The 23,010-nt window shown below is 36.6% G+C and overlaps 1 protein-coding gene and 1 pseudogene across 1 annotated transcript in view; both read left to right on the top strand.

Annotated features, from left to right (window-relative positions):
• LOC117232512 (hemicentin-1-like) overlaps positions 1-23,010 on the top strand; it is a 103,204-nt gene that overhangs the window by 24,470 nt on the left and 55,724 nt on the right. The gene's annotated exons all lie outside the window — the stretch shown is intronic.
• LOC117232482 lies at positions 16,795-17,662 on the top strand (annotated as a pseudogene).

The raw sequence follows: 23,010 nt of genomic DNA, 5'->3' as shown, positions 1-23,010 counted from the left end.
GAATGACATATTAAATTCCTTATGTCACTGACATATATATATATATCGTTAATGAAATGAATTTCATGTAGTGAAAAAGCTGGAGCCCGAGGAAACGGAGATGGACAAAGATATTTTGGACTATGGCTGTGATTTTATAAAGGCGAATGAATTACCGGGGAAGAAATTTGAAAAACGATACGAAAGTAAAAATTATATAGACTTTTCTGCAAATAAAGAACGCGAAAGATCCGAAGACTGATTTTTGAAAAAGCGCTTTATTCATACATGGAAATGTTTGACATATAGGTAGGTACAAATATTTTTTGACATGTTATACGAATATTGATGCGGTACTGAATCATGTAATATCGTTATATTGTATTATCGACGTTGGTTACCGCATGCAAATCACAATGATATAGATTAATGATATTACTTAATAAGTGAATAAACCTGATAGATTCAATAAATCATTCTGTACTCCAGAAATTAATAAACGCCTCCGTTCTACTAAATCGAATGTCCTAAATGTATCTTCAAATTCGATTAAAAATTTAAACGATATAACTTTAAACAAATTTCAGTCACAATTCTGTTCATTTATCAAAAAGTAGAATATTTCTAACTTAATCGTTAGCTTTATCGATTGAATTTATTCCGTGTGACGAACATTTTTTACTCGTGTTTATAAAAATATTCGTACTAGTTAAATATTGGCGGTCTATTTATGACAAATGATCATCTTCCAATCTCGAAAATGCTGACGTATTATTAATCGAAACAACGTGTTCTTTATCTCTGCAGTCGTTGAGATTGACACAGTTAGCAGAGCTTCGCGATAAGATTGGCCACTTGGCATCGGAAATGGCGCACCAGGACAGCAGAGCGGTGCCGTGCGACGATTATGGACCAGCGATTCCGTCAAAGGCGGATTATAATATTTTGGACCACCGTATAGCTACTTTGCAGAAACAGATAGCGGAGAAGCAAATGGAGGCGGACTGGAAGCTCCAGGAGCCGAGGAGGGCTCTTCAAAACGAGCAGGCTAACTTAATTCGAATCTCCGATCGGATGAACTTTGAGAGAAAACGCAATTTGAACCTTCGGCATAGCATGGATGATTTACCGTAATACGCTTTTCCTTTTAACCTCGTTCATCGTTGGACGATCGTCTTCCCCAAGACGTTTCACGGATGAGAAGAATTATGTTCCCTCGGTTCTCGAAGCTAACGAATTTAACGAATTCATGGTACGCTATAAGATCAACAGGCTGTACGAGAAAACATGGGTCTTGAAATTGTGCTATCGACGATACATCTGTTTCTTGTTCAGCGTCGTTGTGATTGTCACGTAATTTTTGGGGTTAGTTGATGAAAATAAAAAGTAGCTGAGCCGTAACACAACTATTAATTTTGTTTTAATTAAACTTTATTATGAATTCAGCAATCACAATGTAACACACACTGAATTAACATAAATCACAATTCACTCCAACCACGTTATGTAAGACTTAGTTACAACGATACGTTAAGTACGCGACTGTTATAAGGGTGGAGACCGGTATAGATATGTTGACTATTCTAAGGATACGGAATAAGTGAGTCTTTCTGGCGATACCATGTCTGAGGAAGGCTAGGGGTGGGTGTGTCTAAGGACACGGGACTATCGGATTTGTCGATGACAATTTTGGTTAAGGAAGTGAGGGCAGTAGACACCGTCTCCGATTGGATAATAAGACGGTTGGTGGACCAGGAAGGGTTTTAGTCGCCCTCGCGAGAAAGTTGCTAACGGAACATACCAGATGTGAAGAAAACCAACTTTCTAAGCTAATACGTGGTAGACAATAGACGTAAAGGGAAATCTATGACAGGAAATACTCGCTTGGTCCGAAGGACCTTAACTATGAAAATGCCAAGACCCCTGGTGGGTACTTAAGATTATTGAGGGTGCGCACCAAGAATGTGCAGACTTCTGGGTGCCATCCTGTCCGCGGTGTGTGGCCTGGTCTCTGATGTGAATTGACGTTACATGATCACCGATGTAAGTATATGTAAGTAAAAAGAGTATATCGTTACAACGTCAACATTCGGACTTTCTTGTATGACTTGTTCTTCTCACGTTAGTTCGGCGTCTCTAAATGTTTAATACGCGAACAATGGAAATTACTGGACGAAATAGAGGAAGGACCTTGATGTTTGCAGGAACGCGAACAATTTCATTGTAATTCGCTCATAATTCTGACGGTTGAATGCAATTTAAAAGAAAGGTACTTTGTAATTATATTTCAGGTAAGCACAATCCAAAATATCAACAATTAAAAGAACAAAATTGAGTTAGACGTGGGAATAGAACCAGGTGCCATTGCTTGCTTCGGAACTTTAGGAGCGTACAGGCACACGAAATCATCGGGCGAAAACGCGAGGATCGTTTTCTCAGCGACCGCCTTCTCCTTATTGCGACGTCAAATCTAAAGAATTTCGGTGACAACCAAACCGTTTTATGTTCTCTCGCCTAATTATACTTCTGGCAACAGTTTATCGATGGCGAGCGACATTTGATTACAGTAGCAAGCGTATACATTGCATTGTTACCATAGTCGTACGTTCTTGCTTACGCGAACTCCGAGTTAAGTGGATAACCTTGTATGTAGAAAAATTTATAATTGGAAACGTGCTGCAAATTTGCTCGTTACAAATGTTTATAATACTGTCCATATCTATGTACACAAGGCGAAAGACAAATTTCATAACTTACGCGGATTTATAGTATGTTTTTAAATACAAGTTTCCCCAAAACTCTCCTCTCTTAGAACTTTTAGATTAATTAGTTATGAGCAGGAGAACTTTGGATCCTAATTAAAATTTAAAGAACTTGGGGTTTCTACAGCTTCTCTCAATAGCAATCTACATAAGGACGTATCATAAATTCACGAGAGTGCTGTAACTTATAATTCGAATCGAAATTTGTCGGAACTGCAGTTCAATTTCCTAGGCATGTAGTCCTGTATACAAACTTTATGTCGTTAAAAGAAACTACCGGTTTTCTTCCATTTATTACGTCTATATATTTTTAGAAAATCATATTTAACATTTCGATATAATATAACTTCTTGTTTATGCTGCGAGAGAATAACTAGATAAAATATCTTCCTAACTAATAAATAACACTAAAAAAAGAGAATCTCCGATGTATTAAGAACGAGTCAGCAAGTAAATCTCGTATCTACGCAATAAATTTTCTTTATCCTAAAATCTATTATCTCGAAGATCTCGGCAACGACGAGAATAGATAAATCCTCGCTGTTCTTTATCTTTTGGACGTTTCCCTTACAAAAGATATCAGAGACGCGCGATTTTTCCAAATCTACGGGCCGACAACAAAATTTCTCTATAAAACCGATGTGTGCCGGGGATTTAGAACGATCAAGCTGGTTCGCGATCGTATAAATTACTTCTAGCCGAGTAATTTAATCGCGTCGCGTCGCACCGGTTACATTCTAATTAACGAAGCGCAGCATAGAGGAACAGATAGGAAGAGGAAGAAAAAACGCGGCGGCGGCCAATAACGAGCAACGTTCTGGAAAACAGTAACGGCTAATAACGGGCAATAGATTCGGACTGGCCGCGTTTGCTCGATTTTGCGCGCGGCAACGCGATTTCCTGTTTCGTTTTGTGGCACGGTGTTGTTCGATCGAGATTAATTCAATTGTATCGTGGACCGCATCCGCTCCCACGACTTTATCAGCAACTGTCGTTGGTGTGGCTCGCGTGTTCAGTGTACAGTGTGCAGCGTGCAGTGTGCAGCGTGCAGTGTGCACGTGCACGCCACGATGTCGCGATGGTACGCTAACGGATACTACTGACAAAGAGTACACATATAATTGAAATGCGCGGCTAGATCAAGTGGTAAATGAATTGACGAAATCCATTTAACCGTGTGTCCATCCAGTCGGAATTGGAATAAGCTCGTAAAGCGTCCGTGTATTATCGAAGTGATAGCAGGTCGTCAGTTAGCGTTTGCGAAACTTCCGCTTTCGCTTCGTCGATTTATGTTTCCAGGGATAAATTGAATTTCTAACGAAGGCGATTCGTTCAGGAAATATTAGGCTCGACGCATTATCGTTGAACTACAGATGTTTATGCAGAATGCACATTAATGCACATGCACATATTTTCGTAGTAATCGACTAATTACTAAATTAGTAATTTTGACAATACATTTAAGTCCGCGATGGAGGTTTTGTTTTGAGAATTTATTATATAGTGACCGAGAATGCATCGGCTGAAAATCGGAATAAGCGATTTAGAAAATAATTATTTATTCATGGTCACGATTTATTGTATTTCTAGGATCAAATGTAAGAAGTATATGTATTATAATGTTAGCTTTTTATAAGAAACAAATATGAATAACTGTATCATGTACGATGTCACTTGAAACGTGAAATTTTATCGAGATGTTCCGACGATCGAGGTGTTCTGCGTTGATAACCGACTCCAGGCAATCGTTGCACGACACCGAGCAAAATCTAGTATATCAAAAATAGGTGGAAATGTCGGAGAAAGATTAACGTTAACATTATGATAAATATATTTACCTTTTTTGAGAAACGCTAGTGTCCAGGTTATTCGTGGGGTTATTTAGGTTCTCGGGTAGATATTCTCGAGAGCAAGAGTTTCATCGTGAAAAGAATGCATCAAAGATATCGTATATTTATCTTTTGGCCAGTGAGCGATGTATTGCTTTAGGCAGTAGCGATAACTCGTTCGAGGTCAGGAATCGAAAAATAGCGGATACAGGTCACGTTATGCCCGTTTTGTCGATTAACTGGGAGCATGCCAATGTTAACGGTCGATGAGCTGCCTTATTTCGTATTCTTTTCAATATGGTCACGTGAAGAGGAGAAAGGCCACTGATAGAAGCTGCCTCCAGACCGAGAAGATCATTTTTGTTGATACACAGGCACATTTCTCCGAGAAATTTCAATTTCTGACGGATGCATTTAGTTTTAGGCGAGAGAAGAATGAGGCATAAAATGTAAAATCAGAAATTGATCATTTTTCGAACTCTCGTTCGAACGTTAAGAGTTTCGATCGATCATTTACCTTATTTGCTCATTCAAATTGTACGATTTGCTCTTAAAACAATCTTTGACCATGTACGGTGGAGAACATGTAGGTAGATAGAAAAATTCCTTATTTCACGCAACAGAACACGCTGTGTTCATGTAGCAATAACATTCTTCAAGTTGTTTAATTAGTTAGCGGTGTGTGTAGGAAATAAGTACGGTAAATAAAACAACGAAAGAATTTACATCTCATCGAGACGCGTCTCATGGACCTTTTTGAATAATTCCGCTTCCTTAAAGGAAAATGACGAACTCGTATCCATTGGAAAAAGTGTTATTTGCATATTTTCTTCTCACAAATACTCGAACGATCACCATAGCGAGACCAGTGAATTGTCTAATTAAATCTCTTTTTCTCATTTGAATTCTTCTAATTAGACATGAAAGTTGGAAACGAACGACAATCAGATGTATGTATGTGTACAGTAATTAGGTAAATTAATCGCATAGTCTTAGACAAAATTTATAAAAACGAAAATGGGTTCATATTATCCTCTCTATTAATGATGTGTATTATAGCTTATATTAAAATCATAATCATACCATGCAAACAGAGTGATTAAAATACAGGTTAAAGAATTCAATTAATATATTATCATATAATGCATGTATATTAATGCATGCATAATTCATGTTAAAAAGCAATTATATGTTCTTGTAATGGAAACGAAATGAAATTATGTAAAATACATATTTGGTGATATTGTGAAAATCATGTTTTAACTAATCATAGTAGGTTACAGAATTATTCGTATCATTAAATTAATATTCATATCAATATTAATGAATATTAACAATACAATTTTTTATAGGCAATAGTAGACGTACTTACTGTTCAAATGGGCGAATATACGGTTGATCTTGGACTTCGTATAAACGCAAGTTTTTGAGGTTGCAGCGGACCCAAAATCTATAGGAGTCCCTATAATAAGAGCAATCAACATGGATGGCGATAATTGTCTTCCGGATCCGATGTGTAAAAAATTTGATACTGAAGAATGTAATACAATGTAATACATACACAGACGAGAATTTTTTATTTATTTTTATCAGCTTTTTATACTTATCTTTCTCTCGTTATTTTTTCTTTTAATATCTCATTATATACCTAATAAGATATTATTGTATTATATATCTAATAATAATATCATTATATATCTAATAAGAGAACTCGTCTTGTATCGTATACTTAAGAAGGTTTTCGTGAAAACGTTAAGTGATTAATTTCATACTTTAATAGATTTCAGGAGGTTTACCAACAGTCGCAACAGTTATCTTACCATGCTATTTTAATTGTTATCTATCTAATCTATATAATATTTATCTACACGTTAAAAGCTAGTAGCTGTTGTTGGACGATTCTGGAAAGACCTTTCTCTCCTTCAGATGTTACATTACGTCGACCAAAGCATGCGATCTTCGAACATCGCACAATTGCGCGAACAAGTCGAAGATGTCACGGTATAGGGACAGTTTTTTCGATGGTATAGGGAAATCGCGTAAACTAAATTTTATGATATCCTTGTAGATGAGAATCATCGAATAAAATTTAATAGAGCAACGCGTAACGATGTCTTTTATTTCTTACGATACTGTCGTAGGCCATAAAATACGATATTTAGATCGACTAGAGAGTGATAAAGAAAAAAAAAAGAAGAGAGAAAGGTAAATGGAACCATAAAATAACATCGCACGTACCTTATTTTCTTTTTCTTACGACGTTAACGATCGAGTATAAAACAAAATGATATCTACCGCTGTATCGAATATACCGCTTTTAAATTTTAAATGTTGTTGTACAATTCGATTACGCGTGTAAAGTTTTAATATTCTCCGAGTGTTACTGTGCAAATATCAAACGAGATGAATTCTTCGTCGATCGTTCATTCGACTCCGCATCCGAATCTGAATGTTATTCTCAGTAGCAGTATGGATAAAATGCTATTCGAATATTTTTGTCTTTTCTATACTATAACGTTGCTCAGTCATAAGCATACGAAGGAGAAAAGTGATGTCTTTATTTTAACTTGGATACTTTGATACGTTTATGGGACCATTTAATCGATAAGTTGTTGTAATTTCGAGACTTATCTAAATAGTAAAAGTTACAAAAGTTATCAGACATATGATCTAAATGGATCTAAATTATCGTAGAAAATTCTTTTCAATTTCTCAATTTCGGAGGCTCTTTTCACAATACAGAAATTACGTATCCTGATCATCATTCTCGACAACGCCAAATGCTTTCTTCAATTATCAAAACATTTGAATATTAGAGTGATACTAATCATCAAAATTTTACAATATACTCGAGTTTACTTGAACATAAATTAAGGAACGAGGCAGCAAAGTTAATAATAGACGCGTGTCAACACATTTAATTATATATTTGCGTGCCTTTTTCCGTTTTTTCAGTAGAATTATCGTCTACGATCAAGAGATTTCACATCGAGATAAAAATAATGGCAATTCAGGGTGACATTATTAAACAAATCTCTATGTTCAACAGGACTTGTTTACATAATCGAATACGACACAGATCAAAGCTGCGTTGATGTCTCGACGAGCTTCGTACGTTTATTGTATACCGAAATATTTTTTCCTTTTCCAAGATATAGCATTTAAGGTAAAGTTGTATCGTTGTTATACTTTAACATTTTTTTCTTGCAAAAATAATACCATCATTCGATAAAACTTCTTTCGTTTCTCTTCTGCAATTCGCGGATGAGGAATATTCTCATACCAAACTATTTCGATAAACACACACCGACATTTTCATGATTGAAAATAGTTTAATGTTAAGTAGTTTAACTTACTGTTAAGTAGCGTAAAAAAGATTTCAAATCTATTTTATCTAAACGAAATACGAGGATTACAAAAATTTAATTATTTGTCGTCCACTGATATATATATCAGAAATCGACTTGTTTCGCCTGTCTTCTTCGTGCGAGTTTATTTTCTAGGCGATAATAGCTGTTTGAAAAAGTATTATTGAGAAAAACCTTCAGTTTCGGATATACCCTGAAGAAGTAAACTGATCTCGAAAAACCAAAAGTATGACATTGATCGATCATCGTAAAAGCTTAAAGATCTAAGAGTCAAGTATCATGCGTATATGGTTGTTGCAAGCGATATTGAAATACAAGACTCTTCAGACTTCTTATTCAGCTCCTGATTTCTTATTAAACCCATTTTCTTCCAGATTAAATCTACATTTAATCAGAAAATGCTATGTTATCCGTTTTATTATACCCGACGTCAATATAAAAAAAGGGCAATCCCGTGACATGGAACTATTTTTCAATGATGCAAATGGGCCAACGCACCATTACCATATTCTAATTATGCATATAGGTCCTCCGTCTTTCTCCGTTTCTCAATGTTATTCTCACTCATCGCATTTTTTTTTCTTTGTCGCTATCACGTCGGTCACGTGGCGTTGGTAAAAATGGTGAAACACGAAAGTGTGCTCTCACATCGAAACGTAGACCGATCTAAGATAAATGAGAGCGATCCCATGGAAAAAGGTTACGGCCTCTGATGTCATCAGTCAATTGGAGTCTAGAATTTTATTTATTCAAGGAGCACGCTATATTTACAAATATTAGGCGAAAGCAAATTCTATGCTTTTAATTCTATAGTTTATAGCGCTTAACGCGTCTATAGTGCCGACAATTGATTTTTAAAGTTACGTATCGTTTAGTATTAAGATTGCGAAGATATCGTGAAACACGTGTAAGTACAGTACCGTGCGAAATTCTTAGACTCCGATCAAACGGAAACGTTTTATTTATGCAAACATAAAAATAATCGATGTTTTCCAATTCTCTTAATTTTTATGAGGGTTTTAATTCGAGAACGTTGCTGTATACTTGCTAGCAACGTCCAAAAATCAAAATCAACTTGAAAACTAAGGCCGAACGGCGGAATAGTTTTGCATATGCATGTACATATATGGTTATAGGGGAAAGTTGTTCAAAATGTTGAGATTTATTTCACAGTCGTCGAAATCGTCGAGGTGGCTCCTTTTTCCTAGATATTTACCATAATTAGTATCTGGAGTGACCTTTTGTTTTCGATATCTATTTCTTGTATACATTTATACTACTAAGTACTTCTACGATATCATCTACGATTATATTAGATTATATTAGACGATTAGTAGTAGAAGGCAGTATCTTCGTAAACAACGAATAGAAATTAGGGGAAATTAGGGGATACATCTTTTCGATAGTGTTCCTATATTTCTAGAATCGCTATATTCATAGGTAAATAAAATGAATTTCTTTGGAGTTGCCTAACTGTATCGTTTTTCCGTATAGACTTTATCAACGATTGAAAATTGACTTTGTCAACAGCGAGGAGCAATCGTACTGTGCATTGTATGTAAATGTTTTGGCAACGGAACACACGCTTTTCGAGTAAGCTGAGGTATCGCTTACAAATCGATAGCCGACACACGGTGGTTCATATACGTAGGAGCGTTTTACTATTTTGCCACGAAATATCGAAAATTGACACACGAACGGTCACTATTATCAAAACGTTCACTTTGATATCACCTTGTTACCGTGAAACACTCTGCTCTAAGATATGACGTACGCGCCATACGTAATGAACGTATTAGCACTTCCGCTACCTACGTATACTACCTATACATATATGTATGCATGTAGATGGAAGAGCAGCGTCTCATTGTCAACTGTGTACGCCGTATATGTACGGTGTTCCACGTTCACACAGTGATTTAGAAAGTAAATATATCTGGATAGTTATGCAGAGGCGAGACGAAGACGGGTCATCGACATCGTTGCACTTTGTGACCCAAATAGCAAACAGTTTTTAATTAGAGCACGGTTATAGCGAATGGGTGGAACACGAGTTACCACAGAGACAATTCTGGAACGTAACGCGTAGAACGTAGAGCGGTATATGTATTTTACGTACAAGGAGCTACCCTAGAAGGACATATTATGTACAAGGATGTATAGAGATGACGCTATCGGCGAATGTGACAAACTGTATGATCTACGCGAAAACTGCTTCCAAAAGTTCGTTCAATTGCATCGTTCTTCGTTCAATTGCATCGTCGTTTACACGATTGGACGCGTGTTCGAGGACAGGAATTTGTATGACGATACTTCGAACGACTACAAAGATGCTACTTACGAACGATCCATTATAAGTGGTAATCGCTTGAGACTTACTCGAGATTCCTGACGTCCTTGTGGTCAACAAGAATTCAGACTGGATAGCGTCGATGTATATATTAATAATGTACTATACTACGAAGGATCCATGTAGATGGTAATCGTTCCAGGTATCTTATACTCTTGACATCTTCGTGGTTGAAAACAATTTAGATTGGATAAAGCGTGTTGGTGGTTATGCTAATAATGGTCGTCCTACGTCCGCTTTGTGTCCATAGTCATTCTATTTTGGAGGATCGCAGGAACTCGTACGAAGCAAAACCCCGGACGCACTGTGTGAATCCATTGCATAATTCATAAAGGAAGCTCTTGCATCGATGTATCTGGGTCCTTCGCTAAATCTGGTCCTGGAACGAGTGGTGAATTTTTAAAACACCAAACTTATAGGAACTTGGTTACCGGGGACAAGGCTTTTCGAAAAACTGTGCGAGCATGTGGTACTGTACAGTAGTAGTGTAACTCGTTTTGGCTTTCGTCTAGGAATGTGTTATAGTTATCGTATAATAATTCATAGGAATTACGAATTACGACGCGAACTTTACGTTTGCGCTGGGTACTAACATTTTGCTCGTAATTAGATTACCTTTGTGATGTTTTTGAGGAACTGGATGCATTGGACCACTTTCTCTTACAAGCAAACTTTTACAAATACCCGGCAAGGATTCAGTATCCGGGAGAAACTATAGAGGAGAAGAACGAAGAACGTTGCAAAGGTTGTTTTCCCCTGTTACAGTACTTTGTAACAGGTAATGAAGTTCATTTTTCTTGTATTATAAAATCTACTTTTCAAGAACATCCATCATTGCCTTTATAAAGAAATTATAGAGAAGTTGATATTCGAGATTCATTAAAGATTGCAGCATTATCTGAATTTACTTTTGAAGAATATCCATCGCTGCGTTGAAAAATATCTTCAAGAAGACGATACAATGAAATTAATATTCGATATTTACTAAAAAATTAAAGTTTTATCTAAATTTACGCTATTAAAAAACTATCGCAACGCTGCCATATAAAGAACGAATATTTCAACTCACGAGTGTTGTCGATATAAAAATAAGTTTTATTGTAAATATTCGACTTAAAATGGTTCCCGATTTTCTTATAAATTTCGCGAAATTACGTATATAATGATACATATATAATGAGTGCGGAGATCGAGTTGACATACGTCGTTTTGCTCACATTAACGCATAGTATATCGCCTAACTAACTCGTGAACAGATCCGTGACACGCATTTCATAATCGTAAATCGTAATTTCATATTTTTCGAAGCTAGCTCGTTTTATCGTATCTTAAACGTACTATAACTTCACGGAGTAAATTAAAATTCGCCTTTTACAGAATGACTATTGTGATTTGGCGATTATGATGAGATTACAAAATTCCTCGAATTCCTTATGCAAAACAACGTACGTTGGTATGCAAAGGTTTTCAGCGAAATTCCGAAAGCGATTCGTTAAAACAAAATTTCAACGAATATTTTAAATATATTTCAAGAATTTCTACCCTACGGAGTGGTCCACGATCAGTCGCCACGATATTTCAATTGTTACTAACATATATGTATACGAACGATGCATATAAAACATCGTTTCTGCGAACTCTGAATCTGAGGACGATATAAACATCGAATTTTAACAAATTGTGCGTTTTTATTTGTCTTTATTTATTCATTTTTGTGTATTTATTTGTTGTGTTTTTATCCCGAAGAACGAGAACGTAATAAAAAGGAGACAGTTGCCTGATAACTTGTCCAATAACTCTGCAAAATTTCGAAAAATTCGGAATTTTTTGATTATCCAAGTTCTCTTTTATGATACGGCTCGTCGAGTAGGGTATACAGTGCAAAAAACGAGCGAAACTAGGCACAGTCGTATCAATTCGTGCAAGAATGCATAAAAATTCGTTCGAACGCGCGTGTGTCATTCATTCATCTTCGAAGTTATTTCAGTGTGTACAAGGTAGGAAGATTGTTGCGGTATTTGTCCACACCGAGCGTACAGTTTCCTTTGATGTAGCGACATTCAGCAAAATCACACGGGTTTTGACGCAAGTTAGCATGTATATATGTATATCGTTCAAGCTAGCCGCTATGGAGGTTGGACTAGATTTTTTTTTACAAAACGATTTCAGCATATTTCATGTGTCATAGAGCATATAAAGCCAGGTTCATAAATGCTTTGTTAAAAAAGTTATAACAGGAATACGTAAGATAACAACCGACCGATCATTTATTCGATCTTCACACGAACTATAGAGTTAAATTCTTTATATTATTTCCGAAATAAAAGTAATAAACTAATTGGAATAATTCATTATATTGAATTATCATTTTTTGTATCTTTATTTCAAATGAAATTTTCTCAAGCGTCTATCAGCCTCGAACTGCGAAGAAGCCTTAAACAACTAAAGAATAAATTTCGACTTGCAAATAAAAAATTGCTGATCGTTAGAGATACCGGCGGAGAAATATTTCACAATTCTAAATGTCAAAAGATCAAAACTAATCGAAAGATAGTGGAATGATGCGACGATCAATTTGTATCTGACTCATTCCGTGCGTATTTAATGAATTAGTAGAAGCTTCGAATTTGAACGAGTATATATTTGTATTTTATTTTAGATCTTTGACGTCGAATATTTAGACATTCTTCGTATAAAAATGTGAATCTGAAGTATAAATCTGAAAATGTAGTTTTCGAACTTGTATTGCTTTTCAATTTATCGATTTGGTTAGACGAATCGATTGTCTCATCACGATTCAGGTAGAATCAGTAGAAACCAACCGCGAAACTCTATCTTTAATTAATCGCTTAATTATTGTTTCATCTTAGAGATAGAAATTTCAAACACATGCAGTACAGTTGTAGATGAAGAAAATCAGTCAGGCAACTCTTCGGTGGTCACGTACGATCAAACGACGAAGAAAAAAACACGGAACGGGATAATCCAACCGGACAGAATAATTTCCTCTTTCATAAACACGAGCAGAAAAGCGATTTTGTTACTTTTCTTCCATTCATTTCCGTATCCGTCGTAGACTCTTTCTTTTTTCTTCTTGCTAACAGTTTAGTTTGTCTCATCAGCTGCTTCTCTCGTAGCGGGATTACTTTGATCGCGTCCGTGTCTCATTGACGAACAGGCAAGCGGGAAAAGTTCTATTTCCGGCAGTAGATAATGATGGCTGACAGTAGCATGCACAATGGAGCGAAAGAGCGATGGAAAGCAGGAAAAGAGGAAAAGAGAAAAAGAGCAAGTGGCGATATGTAACGAACGATCTTTGTATCGAAAGAAGTAGTATATACTTGCGAACTGTATAGTAATCCAACGTGACTACTTCAATGTGACACGTGCTATCGTTATCGAGCTTTTCAAAGTTTCTGACGTCGATCAACTCTCATATGCATAATAGGCAGTGTATAGGTACATATGTACGTAAATTAATATTATTTTACATAACTCGAGCGTCTGAAAGAATGGACTTTTTTCAAGAATTCATTTCGAAGGACCTACGCGAGAAATAGATTTCGGTACGATGTTGTATATAAGAAAGTCTGATCCTTATGATATTTTTCATCTTCGTTATCGTCGCTAATAACCACCTATATATGTATAAGCAGTTGGTACGATGTTAAAACCTGCTAAAAATGATGCAACTCTTTGCCATAGATTTCAACAGAAGTTGATTGGAAGGAAATGCATATGTAGATATTTTTGTTATATTTAGGATAAGTTTGCAATAGCTTTTACAAAATTGCTGGTATGTTTAATAGTTTAGACTTATTTAAATTGAAAGATTTTACGCTATTCCTTTATGGCGCTATAAATGTCATGAATATCCTTTGTAATGTGTGTATTTTTAACCCAAAAAATACAAGTTATCGATTTTTAATAGCTGCATGCTTTGAAAGGCCAGGATGCTTTGAATTTGTAATTGTTTGCTGTACTCGCGAATGAAACGAACGTAACGCATAAAAAAGAAGTCGGTTGATAAATGATATTTTATAGCTAGCGTATATCGTGATAAATGTAATATACCCGCTAAACATGTAGCATATACGTTTTATCCGCACCGAAAACTTATTTATTTCGTGCAATTGTAGACGATTCGATAAAATATTATTTACAGAGATAACGGAGATAATCTGTACCAAAGTAGCACGGTTTACGCGCAATAAATGATACTTTATCACGACTACGCGCAATTGGACAAAATAAATTCTGCCAAGTATTTTCCACTTGTTATAGGTACGAAACAGTATTTTATCGAAATAGGAAACTTGCATTAAAGATAAAACCTCTTTTGCATTCGTGTCACTCTTGCGGTATTAAATGTACGGTCATAAAATTTTTCACGGTGTCGAGAATCTGTTATTAATAACCCCCTGAAAAGTTGATATAGATATTTAATACTTATATAGTATTATGTTTCTGTATCACGTAAATTAGGGAACTGAAATTTTTTACTTTCATGTATAGCGACCCGTGTATAATAATATTATTCGCAATTGGATTATACTTATCTATTTCGTTATTTACGACTCTCTATTTACGAAGTGCGTGTAGGATTGTGAAATTAATCGATAGTTTTATTTAATTTTCTTAATTGATTTAATAGCAAAATTTAACTCCGCTGTGTAGAATTATGTTTAATCGAAAATAAGATGCACATCGGTTAAAAATTCTTTATTTTTTCGCTACTAAACAGATAGGGATGATCGTGGGGCTCGGTGAAGAAGTAGAGGAGTAACCCATATATCTTGTAAAAGATCGTTCAAGAATCGCAAAACACGCATCGTTATAAATCTCTAAAAAATGACAAATTAGTCATTTTGGCTATTCTGATAACTCCACCGTGAAAATGCATAAACAGTTACCGTGGTTCGTCTTTATTACAGTGACTTTTTAGCCTCATCTATTTGTAAAGGCGATTGTTTCATAAATTAGAAATCCTTCGTACATAATCCCCGATCTCGTCTCTTCCTGGAAAGTCGTCCGTGAAAATTCGGCCTTTCTCCCTTTGTTTTTTCGTCCCGCGCACGTACCGACAATGGGGACGAATTAAATGACAATGCATATTAATTAACCCCCTGCCCCCTGTGAAACGGGTGAGGACAATCCACGACAACGATTCGCTGGGAATTCAGCCATGACGGACCAGGAACAAGGGCAATTAGAGAAAATCAATGTTGCACAACACGTTTGTATGTTGCATTTAATAACTGTGCTTGAGTGGAACTCGATTCGCCCTTTGATGGCATAACGAACCACCTGCAACGTCGCATGCCGCGCTTTTTCCCCGTTTGCTTGTGTTGTAAATTGCTTCGTTTCAACGAGAACGAAGACGTAACAACATGGTGCGCGCCCGTTGCTCACGACTGGATTATTTTCCCCTTTACCCTTATACTGTTTCTTTTATCCTTTTCCCTCTCCTCTTCGATCCCTTTTATTTATTTTTTTTTCGTTTTCAGTCGAAGCTGGCTAATTAAATGAATGCCTGCCGGCGTTGCGTCGCGAAGCGTATCGATTTACGTTCCACGGGGTTGGTCATTAAAAGAGGGTGCGAGGGCAGGTTTTTTCTTTTATTGCACGATAAAAGGGGAACGTGTTTGGCGTTCGACTCGCTCTCTGATCCCCGGATCAAAGATTCTTACGTGTTTTTTTGTTTTATTCGCCCTTAATCTCTGGTGATTACGCTTTTGTAGAAATTTCATGTAGCCCCGAGCTTGAACGGGACAAGGCAGGCGAGCGATTGGCAAGTCGGTTGCTTTTATTTCGCAATTTCAACTTTAATGGATCGCGTAAGATTTGTCGGCTTGTACGAAGCTGTTTGCAAGTGCAGCCAACGTGTTAGGGTATCTTTGTAATTCGAATTAAATTCGAGTTAATTCGTGAAATTAAATGTTACTGGACGCGACTCGTGTAAACTTTTAAATGTCACTGATGGGTGCCAATTTGGCTAGATACGTCAGCATCGATTCCTCTATATTGCCTTGCCGATAGCATTACGTTACGTTCTATCAATATAATCCGCAAAATAGTAAATGTACCTATGTATTTTGCTAAAGACGATTTTCTATACTTATATCGATGGTTGATTAATTTTATCCTTTCAAATTTATCAAAATTCTCAAATGCAGAATTGAACGATTTCCCGAATATTCTGTTTATTTTTATTCAATGCTAAACGCACGTGGACAATTTGGAAATACTTTATTCGTTATTTATCTTTTATAACCGTCCCCTTCCGGGTTAAGACGAACTTCCAGTTACGTTTCTCCTTGGTCGGTTTGGAAATAATATGTATAAAATTCGGATGACAATCAACGAGTTAACCAGTAACTCAATTTAGCACTTGCAAAACATACAAATTCATCGAACCTTCTATGTTCCATGGTTTCGCAGTATTTATTACTTTTAGTTTCAGTACGTTGTTTGCCGAAGTGTACTTTAGAGATGTAGCGTAAAAAATGGCGGTAAAAGATGGTTGAAGGAAAGTAAATAGCCTTTCGAAAATCTTCCTTCAATTTAACTCGCCGGTGCGGCGATAAAAAGCATTTCTTAAGTTTGCCAATATATCGACGCATATTTTATAGGTCGAGCCATTATCGGAACATCTCTTCAGACTAGAAGCGGAGAGATGGAGGCCCTTAAGAACCAGGCTTTCGCCTGTCTTCACCTTCGGAAAGTTGAAGGAGATGTTTCACTTGTTGCTAGAGTGGTCGGACCACTTCGACGAGTATCTGGACAGATTGATCGCGGAAGGCGAGCTGATCGAGTGTCGTGAAATCTCGGCGAGATACACCGCCGACCTGATCGGTTCTTGCGCTTTCAGTAACGAGATGAATGTATTCGCGATCGAAGAGAAACGAATTTACGACAACAGAGTTTCGTAGAGAAACGAAGTATTTGGACGCGTGTTCCCAATTCCTTTACTTTTTACATAAGCATTGCAATTTATTTTTTTGAAAGGTCATTTATTGATTAGAAAATTTACAGCGCCTACGTATTTGAATATTTTTTCCTATTTTTTTTTGTATACGTATGTACAGAGAAACGTTGAGAAAGTATCTAGTGGCATTATGGCTCTTCGGAACAGCGTTAGAGGATTACACGTTCTCAGGAACGAAAGCAACCATACGAAAGGGTTAAAACATTTTCATTCCTGTTTAGCCGATTCATAGAGATCTGAGAATTTATCCGAATGCGGAAGTCTTCGATGCTGAAAGATTCACGGATGACAACGCGAGAAGCAGACATTCGATGTTCTATCTGCATTTTAGGGATGGTCCTAGAAATTGTATTGGTAACGCGTTAAGGCTTCGATGCAGTTGCTAGAGCGTAGAGTGTTCAGCGAATAAATTGTGTAAATCTATTTACTTGTACCGAACGTATCTGAGGAAACGCAACATTTAATTAATGTAAAGTTTCCTACCTTCAAGACCAATATAATGACAACAACTGATAAAATAATTTCGAATAATTGCACTTGCAGGTGCAAGATGCGAAATTTAAAGTGCAAGTATGCGAAGAAACTTTCGAAAAATATGATACAGACAAGATGACGGACATTGTTTCAACCAACACACGGAATATACGTATGCGAAGCTGACAAAGCTCGTGGCATAGAAGAATAACAAAATTTGTATCGTTAACTTTTATATCTGGTTTAACGTAGCCGTATCGTATCCGCTCGACGTGGATTAATATATCGTATATGAGCGGATTGGAACGTTCTAACTGTTATTTTTATCTTTATACCTGAATTGGGAGAGCCAGAAGAATATTTCTTCGTAGTAAATCGCTTCTAAAAACGTTATAGTTTTACAAGAACAAAAGTCGTTATAGGAAAGGGTCGGACTAGCGGGACGGCGATCTACGAGATTCATCGTGATTCCAATATTTACCCTGAGTCGGATCTGCTCCGATCCCAGGGGTTCAGTTCAAGAACGAGGATTTCGTGTCAGCAAATCCGATGTCCCACCTAGCTGCTTTTTAGAGACGGTTCAAGGAACTGCATCGGCAACGCCGTGAAAAATCTATTATTGTGTCCGGGGATCTCTGCGCTTCTGAAATATTGAATTCGTTTGCTTTTACGGAATCCTACAAACGTAGATATACTTTCTTGTTATATTCAATAAGATACCACGAATAGAGTAACTTTCGAATGTGTATTACATAGTTACTTGCCGAGGTAGTAGAAACATGTAATAGGTAGCCTGATAAAGCACGATAAGTAGATTGTGAATTTTTATATATTTAAGAAGTTTAAAGGCGAACAAATATATAAAATACACGTAACGCGTCAGAAATTATCTAAGATGGCTACTTATTTTTTCAATATTTAGGGAGCGGAAAGAAAGTCTCTACGAGGGTTTTATTTTCTTAGTTGTGTCTAAAAAGATCTTAATTTGCACGAATATCAATAGTCAGACGAAATACAGAGACGATATACAGTGAAATTTATGCATCGTGCGTCTTACAACGAAACAGGAAACGTTGGCAAATCTGATTTTGATTCATCGGTTAGTTTATACGAAAGACGGATGAAAATGTCGAGTAACCGGAGATTGGAGATGCTCGATGACTCGAAAGAGAAAACAAAGTCCTCATCAGAGACACTTGCTCGAATAACTAGATACGTAGTGTCCAATCGATGTAAATTCGCAAACGCAAAAGGTGGTTTACTGCAGCCGTTAACAAAGTTTAATATCGTTCTATATTCGCTTAAAAAATATAGGTTTCAAATATAGGAGTATGGAAAATGTCATGTCCGGAAATGTAAAATTAACCAAGTTATAATTATTTGGAGGGAACGAGAATCGATAGTCGAGGACGTATTTCTAGGTATGTGCACGTGTACTTGATTTCGTTGGTAACTGTTGAATTAATAAATCTGCTCAAGTTAAATTTCGCTAGAAAATTGCCTGCTAAATGTTGCAACAGCGCGAGGTTTCGTGATTTGCACACCTTGCACAGTTTGCCATAAGAAACACGTGACGTGGCAGAGATGAAACAGGGATGACGTTTGAGGGCAAAGGGTTGAAACAAGTAAATCTTGTCACGACGGCGACGCGACGCGGTGTTTCTCTCTTCCTTCAAGCGCTTTTTAAAGAATTCGTTTTGGCTATTTTCGTCGTTGTTCTTTTCGAGCGCGCCATGAAATGTTCCCCTTGTTTAACGAAATATCGCTCTTTATTTTATCGTTACTTTTTCTTTCTTATCCTTTTTTATCTTCTTCGCTCGTTCTTTGTGGGGATAAAAAAGGACGGAACATTTTCAATTTCGCAAGTTGCACTCATCGTGCTATTACAGAGACACTATGCTTTTGTATAACTATGAACATTCGCGCATCGCTAAACGTAGAATAAACTAAAATAATTCTGGCAAAGGCGAAGATCTGAAGAGCGTAGAAGTTTTACTTATTTACAACTAACAGAACACGAAATTTCCTTATTTCGATAGCTCTGATGTCGAACGAGCATCTATATCCAGTCACGAAAGTTTGGCGTTTTTAACGCTAATAAAATTAAAGGATTTCGTCGTAACATTTTTATGAGATAAATGTAAACATTTTTTTAAATTCCTGCTAGAAATTTGTTAATACATCGAACAAGGTCAGATCGTATCGATATGTTAGCTTAAAAATATGCAAAAAATTCTATGACAAAACGTGTTTTCTTCTTTCCATAGATAAATCGTGTTATTGTCATTATCGATAGCGTTTGAATAATAGAATCACGAAAAATCTGGTATTCGTTGTATTATCACGCGAAGACATCCTAAAATTCCGAGTATCCCGCATCGCGTGGCTAGTGTGTATTCTGAACTTAACCCCTTTCTTAGGGTGCGCCCTAGAAACTTATTGCAGAAGCAATAAACTACCTTCTCGAGCGCACGATTGTCGACTTTTCTGTGCTTTTAGTAACCCGCTCGTAATGGCGACGAACGTGCCACCTCCTATTTCATTTGATGAAATCCTTTGTAACCGACTCGAGAGATCATAATTGACGGATATGGTAACAGTATCTTTAGGTTGCCGATCTTTTAAACGTTACGTCCTCGTAACAAGCTTCGTAACGGATGAAAGAGTTTCTTTGAAACGCTTCTTCTAGCGACTGGAAATTTGTTCATCCGTGTTTAAATCTGCGCTAGAGATATTTAGTTACTCGACGCTAGAATTATTCTCCAAAGTATAAAAATACTGACAAAGATATCTAAATGAAAGGGTATTTTATTACCAAAAACCGCTCAAATTTACAACCGTGCGCTATTGCTGATCTATAAAGCTGCTATCGCAAATTGAGAATGCATGTCGAAGAAATTGGAATGAAATATGTGGCTATCTGATGTAAAATAGTTCGCAGTAGTATTGTAATAAGTAATTGCTACTGATTCTAGATACAGAAGGATACGCGTCTTGGATCGGTATTTTATTAGTTTTATTACGCTGGTGAAAAGTTAAAAACCTAGTTCTAGTCGATATTGTAAAGCTCCTAACAAACGATAATATAAAAGACGGCCCACCATGCTGTAACGTGGCACGAAGCGGTTTATACCATCGTACATTTCCACGACACGGCTGGCCGATCGAGCGCACGTGCGCAAATCGATTCCCCGCAGCATCGAGATGAACGAGGAATGACGTGTACGGTTTGCGTAATCCAATAATCAAGCTTTAACAGTTTATCGCAATCGCGCACCGTTCGGTTTATTCTCAGGATGACGAAAAAAAGAGAAAAACGACGAGAAAAGACTAAAAAGGAAAGAAGAAATGCCGAGGAGGAAAAAATGTTATTCCCTTTGTGGAGTTTGCACGAAGGCAAAAGCCGAGAAAGCACCAACCCGTGATACATATTTATGAAAATGTTCATTCGAAAGTTCGACATTCAAATGGGACGGTTTTCAATTGCAGGCGGGAAAGTTTTTTCTCCGCGCGGCGAGAGAAAAAAGCTGCCCGCTGTTTGGATAACGGCTGGCTCGACTTTCCACGTAGAAATATTGCAACATTTTCGGACATACGAATCCATTTTTGTCCTTTCTACCGCGCTTTAATAGGTTTCGCGGCAGTGTATTTGCGTTGCAAAGGCCGATGAAAGTTTCGTAAAAATCGGCTGAGCGCATGAAACGCTGTTAAGTTCGTCGTACTGCCGATGGAGGGTAGTAGGATAGCTATTTCCGGATATCTGATACACTTCCTAATAAAAAGATACGGTAACAGCGTAGTAACGGTAACTAATGGAACACGAACATTTCGTACATTTAACAGTAACACGTACCTGTAAATTTTAAACGAATCGTAGATCAACGAATTGCTAAGTAATAAATAGTTGATAAATAGCAGCTTCGAGAGGTGTCTCGTTATCGGTGTTTATTTACGAGTGACAATTGTGTTTTCGATTTCATAGATACTTTGAGACTTTTTCCAAATACGGCGTGCTCCTTTCGGTTCGACAACTTAGACCCGCATCCTTACAAATGAAATCCAAATCTCAGTTTCAGCTGATAATAGTTTTGACAATAATGATAAAATAGTACTTTGTGCGTATCATATAATCAGGTAGTGGATTTCTATGCGTTTATACGAAATTTAAAAGTACGAAAATGAATTCGTGTAACGCGCAAACATATATCGAGTATTTAAGATAAAACGTTTGTCGTAGTCTCTTCGATAGGTAAAACGAATCTCCATTTAAGTTGCCATTTCTTTAGTTTAGTTTAATATTCGCATAAAAATTCTTGAAAGCAGTGTATTCGGAAATGATGGAGATCGGTGACGAAGACGAGCTTATAAATACGTTAGCTTATACCTTATAAAAAATTGAAAGTAAGTAGCTTTGTATTTGATACGTAAATACCAGAAATGGAGGAAATCTTAATGACGAAGAAATAATTATTTTGTAAATCATTTATTCCGAATTATTTGTCATCTTAAATATTCGATGTACATGTACATCTATATGTACGCATTAATCCTGAGTTAATAAGAAATCGAGGCATTGAACTAAGAAATAATCTTTTTTATTGCTTCAATGATTATCCGCAGACACGCGTAGTGCGATAAAATGTGGTAAATGACTGCTTCGAAATATTTCTGCGCCAGTTTTATGGTGCGTTTAAAAAATTCAGATATAACTCGAGACATAAATTTTGATACTTTGTGGTGGACAAAGTTTCGACAGAAACAATGGATAGATTTATCATATTACCGCGTTAAAAATTATTCTGTTTAATATAGAGTTTCTGTTGTCTTTTACTTTCTAGATAAACAACAAACGCGGTAACGATACGCGTTGATTAACCAGCGATTCAAATTTAACGAGCTTAATGAGAGAAGTAGCAATAATTAATACAGGGGCTTGCGTTCAAACTTCCTTTATTGGCTTTTATACGAATTTATAACATGGTTTTTAATATGCTGAACATAAATTTGCTCCTATACCCGCTAGACACACACAGTGATCGTCAAGCTAAAAATGCTATGGTAGAATTCGCCGTTATTTGATAAACTTCGTTTCGAAAAAATTCGATGATTATTGATTAATCGCGTCGAGAGTCTTTAGAACGAGAAGGATTGAATAATTTGACGAACGAAAAGACGAAAAAAAAAACGTGGAATAACTTACGGACAGGGCTGCGCATAAAATACGAACTGACTCGATCGTCCAACCAAGCCAGAGCATCAT

The sequence above is a fragment of the Bombus vosnesenskii genome, unplaced genomic scaffold, assembly GCF_011952255.1.
Source record: "Bombus vosnesenskii isolate JDL3184/JDL3185 unplaced genomic scaffold, Bvos_JDL3184-5_v1.1 scf7180000013289, whole genome shotgun sequence".
In the NCBI taxonomy this organism is placed as follows: Eukaryota; Metazoa; Arthropoda; class Insecta; order Hymenoptera; family Apidae; genus Bombus; species Bombus vosnesenskii.
This window is presented reverse-complemented; position numbering and strand designations above follow the sequence as displayed.